The sequence below is a fragment of the Hyposmocoma kahamanoa genome, unplaced genomic scaffold, assembly GCF_003589595.1.
Source record: "Hyposmocoma kahamanoa isolate Upper Pololo Valley unplaced genomic scaffold, ASM358959v1 79, whole genome shotgun sequence".
NCBI classification, from domain to species: domain Eukaryota; kingdom Metazoa; phylum Arthropoda; class Insecta; order Lepidoptera; family Cosmopterigidae; genus Hyposmocoma; species Hyposmocoma kahamanoa.
The window spans coordinates 6,645,620-6,655,002 of record NW_020653993.1 but is presented as its reverse complement, the minus strand read 5'-3'; the positions used below and the strand labels follow the sequence as shown (position 1 = coordinate 6,655,002).

Sequence of the window (9,383 nt, the reverse complement as noted above, 5' to 3'; positions counted from 1 at the left end):
CTCAATTTTCATTGCCGCGGAACGCATTGGGAGCATATTTTTGTAATAATAGCATAATGTGTTTTATGACATTGTGTAACGTACAAACTAGATACGAGCCAAAAAACAGGTCGTGTATCTTCCGGATAATACCTGTGCAGTTTCGGGTGTTCCCTCAGCCAGCGTATCGTATCTAGTTTGTACGTTACGAAAGTTTAGTAGCAGTAGAGCTCCTTGTGAAACAGTTCGTCCATATTTCCGTGTTTCAGCCGCCAAACAGTAATATGAGCATTACTGCGTTCCAGTTTCGAAGGGTAAGCGTGCTGGTGAAATTACAGGCACATGGGACTTGTCAACTTATGTCTCAGGGTGACGGGCGCAGTGGTAGTGCCCCTAAGATCTTTGCAAGCTCTGAGTGGCACTGCAACTGTTATGGATAGGCGTGTCGCTTACCACCAGGCACACGACTTGTTCGTCTCGTCGCTTGGGATTATAAAAAAAAGTACAATTTCGTTACAAAAATTTGCTGCCATTCCGTTCTGATGCATTGTAAATCAAGCCATAGGAGCTATTATTAAAATATGCCTTCTGTTTGATATTCTTTTCAGTATTTCAAGAAGCTATCCTGTGTAGTTTAAAAGATAATGCAATTAATGTGAAACCGACCGTTTATTTTAGTTCACCAGTGTGTTATTTCGATATGGACACATTATGGCCAAAAACAAAAGCCTTTATTGAAGTCGCGTAAAGTTTAAAATTATTTTCATTCAACCGCCAGTCAAGTGGCGTTCGTGCTCACGTCGCTACAACTGAAGTTTTGACAATAAATGTAACTTATAATAAGGCAATTAGTATTTATATGTTGTTCTCACATAAACAACGCTTTCAACATATTCAATTATTGAATTATATGTATTCTACCTACGTTTAATAAGCTACGGTAGTAGTAGTACTTTGTACTGAAATTTATTCCTACATGTGTAATGAATATGGATAATATTTTTCTTAATCTCATTGTATTGGGTTGGATACCGATTCTCGTAGTGAGTTTGGTAAGTTTTCTACCATATACCAAGTACGTTCTTTGTTGGCCACCGGACTCATACCAGAACACGACCAGTGTAGCCTAATGAAAGTACGTTTGCCAATGACTTCCTTTATGATTTCGTACATTTTACAAAGATTTTATTAAATGAAGGAAGTCATTGGCAAACGGACGAAGGAAGTAATGATAACGGTTCATAATGCGGCTTATGAAACCTGTATCTCCGGTTCACTTAAGTTCGTAACTTGTGTTGTCCTCAACCAAGATTGGGGCAATGTGGTGTACTCCGAAAGACTTCCACAGAGGAGACCCGTGGCCAGCAATTTGACGTACATGATGATGATGAAGTGCAATTACTAATACGTCTGTCTCTCGTTGGTATAGGCGGAGGTCACGTATAATAATATTAATCAGGGTATTTCTTGTGAACGTTGCCATCCCGCATGACGAGGGTCTCGTGAATCAGGTGGACGAGATCATCGACATGTGGGATGTGATTTCCACTGAAATAATCCCAATTGTTTTGACCACAAACGGGTTAGTTAGAGTCAACCTCGCGAACAGCTTGAGCTTCCAGCACAAATACAGAAGGCCGTCTTGCTCGATACGGCACACATTGTTTGCCGGTTCCTGAACCAGAATCCCTGACTCCGGCCGACTGTGCCATTGCCGGGGAATACCGGCTCTCCATTTACTACTCTCATTTCAAAGCTTAAAATTAATTTTTTAGGCTATGGGAGATGCGAGAGTCTAAAATTGACATCCAAAATAATAATGTGCTAAACAACCACAGCAATTGCCTGGGGGGTGATTCACGTAATCAAACCGTTACGATAGCGATCCGTATTCACGTGTGACAGCTAACGTCAACAAGTCCAATTTTAAAGTCGTTCGATCCAAATGTCATTAAAGCGTATATCCTGGTAGGTATATGAATCGAACTTAAATTGACTCTAAACGACAAGTCCTACGTATTCTCATCGACCTTTTGGTAGGTCAATGCGTATTCTGCAAAAATATGACAGTTCTTTCAATAGACTTTCGATGACTAAATGTAAAATTTCACAATCCAAGATGTCATTCATTAGTCGTTACGTTTCGATTCTACTCATATCAACGTTTGTTCAAGTGATACGTAAATACCCATTTTGGATAGGACTTCGATCGAACGAGTACGTAACTTCAACGATATTTTGATATCGTGAATCGCACTAAGGTCTCATACCAGGGAAATCCCTATACAATGAGTACCAGAACATTGGAATTCACTCTGAATCCAGAACACTCAGACCAGAACCAATTCAGAAAGTTCATCTCCCAAATTGGTTCTGCCTTCTTCACGTTCAATGCCCACAATGCAAACGGTAAAGCCAACCAGGTCGTCGCCAGGCACCGACTACCTGGACACTAACCGTTTAATATCAAAGTCAGTCTGAAATTCAGAGTGAAATACAGGATTGAATTTCGAAAATGTATACGGTTGAACTACATAATACTTTTAAGTGAGATGGTTAGGGGACGGATCTTAAACAGTGGAATTCCCCATAGTAGGGTACAACAATAATGAAATTATGAAGCCACTTTGTTTGGGATGCATTGATTAGTAAGAAATAAACTAATTCTTTCTTTTTTTACCATAGGACACACCAGAGCCTGACGTAAGTTATTTTTGAATAATTTTAAATATAATTTCAGTTTTATCAAAAATCTGACTTAATGGAAAGTAGGTGTGGAAGGTAGGTAAGTCTAATTCACATTGAGACAGTTTATCTTTCTCCCTAGGTATGAATAAAACACCTTATCGAAAACGATATGCTGGGCCTTTGTTCGCGTGATTTATACTGTCCTCCTAATAACTAACGCAATCGACATTTTTAGCGGTATGGAGTTATCAACATTCTGCAAAATATTATTTTAGCAGCATTAGAACTCCTTGTGAAATAATTCGCCCAGAGAAATACTGGAGTACCTAACCTTACCTATTTCTGCCGCCAAGCAATAATGTAAGCATTACGGCCTTCCGGTTTGGAAGGGTAAGGGTGCTGGTGAAATTACAGGCACATGAGACTTGTCAACTCATTAGTCTATAGCTACTCCGACATTGTCTCAGGGTGACCGGCGCAGTAGAAGTGCCCGTCAGATCCTTGTATTTAAAGCAGAGAACTGTTATGGACGGCACACAACTTGTTCGGCCCGTTACTAGATATTATAAAAAAATACTTCCTTTGTTGTTAAGCAAAATCAGCGCAATTTACATTTTTCAAAGAAACTTTAGGTGCCAATATCTCGAAAGTTACCGAAATGCGTTCGCGTTAGTTATGACAAGGCAGTACAGCGGGCCGTGGGTTTCGTGGAATTCCAATCTAATCCAACCTGTCAGAATGCTATGTTTAAAAGCATAACCAATGGTTGGAAAAACATGTATGGATATAGCCACAAGGAGCGACATAGAATTATTATAACCACCAAATATTAATAAATTACGTTTTCGGATTCCGGATTTCCGGAAATGGTTTTATTGCATAGTAGGTAAGACAAAACTACTGACCTAGGAAGGCGAAGTTGGTTTTTAAAGTAATTTCTAATGGTGCCATGTAAAAAAAATACAACAGATTACTAACCTTTTACCCAAGCAGAAAATAAAAAGTAAAGAGAATGGTCACGATGCAGTAAAACTGTTTCCGGAAATCCAGAATTCGAAAAGGTAATTAATTAATATAGATTTTAAGACTTTCGTGGTTATTCACTATATGATTATCACTAGTATCAGGTTTCTTACCACGGTATGTATGGTCACGGGTTGACTCAACTCAACCCGTGACCATGGAGCGTGCAACCGTTCCGAAATATCGGGAAAATAAAAAGAAGTCATACCGTGGTAAGAAACCTGATACTAGTGATAATCATTTAATTAATTAATATTTGGTGGTTTTAACAACTCTATGTAGTTACGTATATACATGTATTTATAAACGTGGAACACCTTTTTCCGACCATTGGTCATAACATCATTTACATAACGGTGAATGCGTTCCAGAACAACCGAAAGAATATTTCTCGATAATCTTCCTAATTCAACAAGAAAGTTTGTTATAATTATTAATACAAAGATAGAACATTTAGAAAAAATCCTTCGATGAATATGAATATCAGAGTGGTTAAGCATCGTGCCATTTAATAAACTCAAAAATTACAAGAAAGTTTCTTATTTAATTAAACCAAAACGGCTGAATGGATTTTAATGAAATTCGGTGAATACGTAGTTCATGACACGTACAGGTGCGATCTATTTGATATTTATTGTTGTCATTGACGTCGTTTTAATGTAGGCAATGTGTAATTTTGGGTATACTTTTAAGCAACTCATTAATTATCTTCAGTGCACAGAAGATCTGGACGAAGCGAAGAGTTCATCTCATGAAGATTTCAGTGAGAATCTATACGACTGCGAAGGGAAAATCGACGATGCCCTGTGTCAAAAATTTCATCTGTGTACAAATGACTGCAAATCAATATACGATACTTTATGTCTAGATTTCAACTGCAAAGTCCCACGGTGCACTTATATACGTGACTGCAAACAAATTTGTGATGACCAATTAATTAAAAATATTCCTTCATTCAGATCATCAGATAATTACAACGAAATAGATATCTATAATTTGATTCAAGATAGAAAGGACTTAAGATCTAAAAAAAAAAGAAGACATAGTAAAAAAAATCGTGCTTATATACGCGACAACGTAAATTCAAAACTATCTGAGATTAAAGGAAGTAGCAACGTAAATGATCTAAAAGCCTTAAACGTCCCTTCAGCAAAACGAAGTATTTATAACAATAACAATAATAATAATAATGTATTTATTAAGAATAATAATGGGTATAGTTATAGCTATGTAGATGTAAATGGAGGCATAACTAATAACAACAACTTTGGAAATACATTCGATTATGACTCCTATGAAACTATCAATAATAATAACGACATAGGATTCACTGGCATTAATAAACCTTCAATTCTGAGTTACGGTATTAAAGGCAATAATGGTAATTTAGGTAATTATGTCAACAAAGTTAATTATGGCACCAAAGATAATTATCGTGGCAATACCAAACTAAATTATCATGGTAATAATAATGATTATAGACCTGAAGCATTAGTAACAACAATTACTAACAATAACAATTACAATGGATATAGAGTTAATTCGCGCAACAATAATAACAACCGTTATATTTTTGGGAATACAAAACTTAATTACAAGAATAATCAAATGGGAAACGGACGGCAAGTTCTTACAATTACGAATAATAATAACCATAACGGTAAGGTGAAAATTGTAACTAACAACAATAACCAAATGGGATTTGGCGGTAGTGTTATTACTAACAATAACAATTTTAAATTAATGAATAAAGGTTATGGGAGTAGTATTATTACTAATAACAACAATTTTAAATTATTGAGTAAAAATAGAGGTCAAGGCGGTTCTATAACAATAAACAATAACAACAATTATGGTAAAAGTCGTACTGTAAATAATAATAACAACCGAGGAAACGGACGTTTTGTGAATAATAACTACAACCATGGCTCCGGCATTTATGTAAACAATGATAACAATGCGAATGCCGGACAAAGTATTATTAATAATAATAATGTGAAAATTCGTAAGAAAATAAAGCATGTTAGGAAAGGTAAAAACAAAAAAAAATCTAAAAACAGGAAACAAAGAATGAGTTTTTTGAAAAATATTGATGAATACAATGTAAATAATGGTACAAATAATGAGTTTCTTAATTCAAAAAATGCACAAACAAATTCTAGTCAAGATACTAGTAACGATAATTCAAAACAAATACACGTTAATTCTATTAAGAATGGCGATGTTAACATTGCAATGAGACGGAGCTTAACGGAAAATTTTAATAATTACAACAACAATCATAATGACAACATGAACAATTATCTTCAACAGCGAAACGGTATTGAAATTGATGTACAAAATGGCAACATTCAAAATAATTTGAACACAAAAGATGACACAAAAATTACAAACCATAATAATGCATTTTCACAAAATTCTATTTACTTACAAAATAATAATAACTTTGGCGCTAAACTTCGTCTTAGGGACAGGTCATTCCGATCGAACAATAATTACAAAAATAGTTTGAAATTTGTTAATAAAAAACACAACGAAAGCAAGATTGAAAATAATTTAAACCATGGAAAAGTAAATAATGGTAATAATTATGGTAATAATTATGGTAATAATTATGGTAATAATTACAATAATAATACGTTGTCACATAAATATACAAATTCAGACAACGTCGATTTTAGAAAGAATTCTAATTTAAATCCTATAAATATAAAACGATGTTCACGTAAAAGAGGAAATTGGGACTGCCACTACAATGACAATTATGATAGTTATGACGACTATAATAACGACAAAACAAAACTCGTTTCTCAAAGTTTTAAGCGAATCAAAGATGTTAGTAAATTGGTGCGAAATACGAATTACAATAATGTTGGTAAATTTATTTCGAAACTAATGGCATAAAAATTAAATTATAAGAAAAATGCATGGGTAACTTAGGCTTAAAAATTAATAGTGTCCATTTTTAATGTCTTTACCTACAATAATGGTCCAAGTGAAAAATAACCTAAATTATCATATGTACACAAATACATAATGAAAACTATGGTGTATAAGTAACAGTTCCTTACCGCTTTGTTAAAAAATAATTCATAATGAAGGTAATATCATTATTAATATCATCATTATATATTGTATATTATCGGCAATGTATGTAATCCGGTATTCTGTACAATACCTAAGTATTCTATACAATGCCTAAAACAGTCAGGCAATGTATGAAATAAACTCAATTATGCACTTCGACTAGATATTCTAATTCCGAATTCTAATGCCGAATGTGGATTAGGTAATCTATAACATTTGTTTAATGAGGGTCCACAAAGCAATGTGATATAATATTTCATGGACGGCCAAGTGTTCAGCTTGTAAGAATAAGTAACTAATTAGTAGATTGATAATTAAATTACTAAAAGTGATAATTGTTTAAGAAAATTACTTTTTTTTTTCAACATTTTTATATATATTCTTAATTGTACAAAGAAAAGACACATAAAAAACACGTTACAACGGACATATATAAAGCTGAGCTTATCTCCATAAGAGATCTCTTCCAGCCAACTTACAAAAATATGTTACTGATTAACTATCTAACGCGTTCGACAGGAAGTGCTCTTTTAATTTGTGTTTGAAAAATGCCACCGGATGACTGTTACGAATGTCAGCAGGTAGTTTATTCCACATACGAGCTGCACTTACCGTAAAAAAAATTGTGGAAGAACTTGGATTTGGATTGGGGATATAATAGTGTCACAGGTACGTTTTGAGAGGGAATTGGGGGATAAGGGAGGAATACGGGGACACAGTTTCATTTCCTATGTGTAACAATCGCGAAAACCTAAGAACTCGAGAAGCAGGGGGTAATTTAGAATTTTATAAAGAAGACAAAGAACGTGCATATTTCGGCGAAGTTCGGATTGGGAGGCATTTCACCTCAGTTCGAAATTCAGAGATATGGTCATGTGTACGTAAACCGAATATGAACATTTGTAGGCGCTCCAGTTTGTTAAGCAGCTCCTCAGTAGCGTCCAAATAACAAACATCGGCATAGTCGATAAGAGGGAGTACTAAGGACTGAGCAAGCATTACCTTGTTGTTGAACGGTAAGAAGGATTGAAGCCGCTTGAGAAAATGATAGGAAAAGTGCCTTAATAGTTTCAATGGCAGATTGGATATTGGCTCCATAAAAATATCTATAAATTTGCAATTCATCTGCGTATAAGTGGAATTATATATATAATTACATTATAGTAACAACAAAAACTGATACACTAAATATGCACGCTACACAAATCTAACTTAACAGACTGTTTATTGCATTAAGCAAAACTGTTATATTAAGTGATTATCTGATATTTGACTGTAAATCCAATAATTCTTTGACTTATTATAAAAATTTGGAACAAAGCACGCATTAAACTTTTAGGAACATTAGTTTTCCTTTGTTCGCTTAAAGTAAAGCATTGAAGATTAAGTTTTTGCTAAAAAAACCGTAGCAGGGTTTGAACCACCTCGATACTATTCTAAATTTTTCATTTAATACTTGCCAAATCTACGGCCAGCTTTCTATACAATACCTAGGTATTCTATATAATGCCTAGGAAATGTGTATAATAGTTAAAAATTATTAACTATTATATACATTGCCTAAAGACGCCAGGCATGGTAATGAATGACTAGGTATTTTATAGAATCCCTGAGTTATACACATTGCCGTTAACATATATACACAATATCAGTACTATTATTAGAAGAGTTCGCAGGGAATACAATATGTATATTTATGAGTCTTTTTTGACGATGGAGTAAAATGATAGATCGTTGCGCGAAAGGGTTGCCCGCTCGCAAGCTGCATTCGAATATCGACTGAGTGTTGGTCACGCTTATGCAATAAATTTGTTTCATTTGAATCATCAACGGCCCATTATTCGTCCAACTGCTCGGTATAGGTTCATTTTAATTGTCATTTTTTTTGTAAGTTCATACATACATACATAGTCTGCAAAAAATACTATATATATATATATATATATATATAGTATAATGAGTTTAGTAGCAGTAGAGCTCCTTGTGAAAGAGTTCGTCCAGGTTAGTACTGCCACCTTACCTATTTCTGCTGCCAAGCGCTAATGTCAGCATTACTGTGTTCCGGTTACGAAGGGTTAAAGGTGCTGGTTAAATTACAGGTACATGGGACTTGTCAACTTATGTCTCAGGGTGACGGGCGCAGTGGTAGTGCCCCTTAGATCTTTGCAATTTAAAGCTCTGACTGGCACTGTAACTGTTATGGACAGGCGTGTAGCTTACTATCAGGTCCAAAACTTGTTCGTCCCATCCCTTGATGTTATAAAAAATAAAGAAAAAAGTCCGCCTGTTTTTATTAAAATGTATATGAATAAAAACTTATTCCGATTGCAAACTGCCGATTATAACAATAAGAATAAAGAAAGACAAGAACGTAATTAGCAGTCATTAGAACGTCGTAACATTCACATTTCTGACATTTTTGGCATAATTATAACTTCTTAATTATAATTTCTTCGACAACAACTACATGATTATTTAAAATTCTATTAAACTGGTAACCCTGCAAATATCACTTTACTCCGTCCATAAAAAAAAACAGAGTTTAATTTACCTTTCTAATAATGTAATTAAAAAAAATATTATTACTACCTACTAATGATAATTAT

At 34.4% G+C, this 9,383-nt stretch overlaps 1 long non-coding RNA gene across 1 annotated transcript; it reads left to right on the top strand.

Annotated features, from left to right (window-relative positions):
- Nucleotides 1-542: 542 nt before the first annotated feature.
- Nucleotides 543-4,720, top strand: LOC113233690. The gene is made up of 3 exons (XR_003310729.1): nt 543-1,031; nt 2,665-2,682; nt 4,405-4,720. It is a non-coding gene; the product is annotated as an uncharacterized LOC113233690 (long non-coding RNA).
- Nucleotides 4,721-9,383: the final 4,663 nt, after the last annotated feature.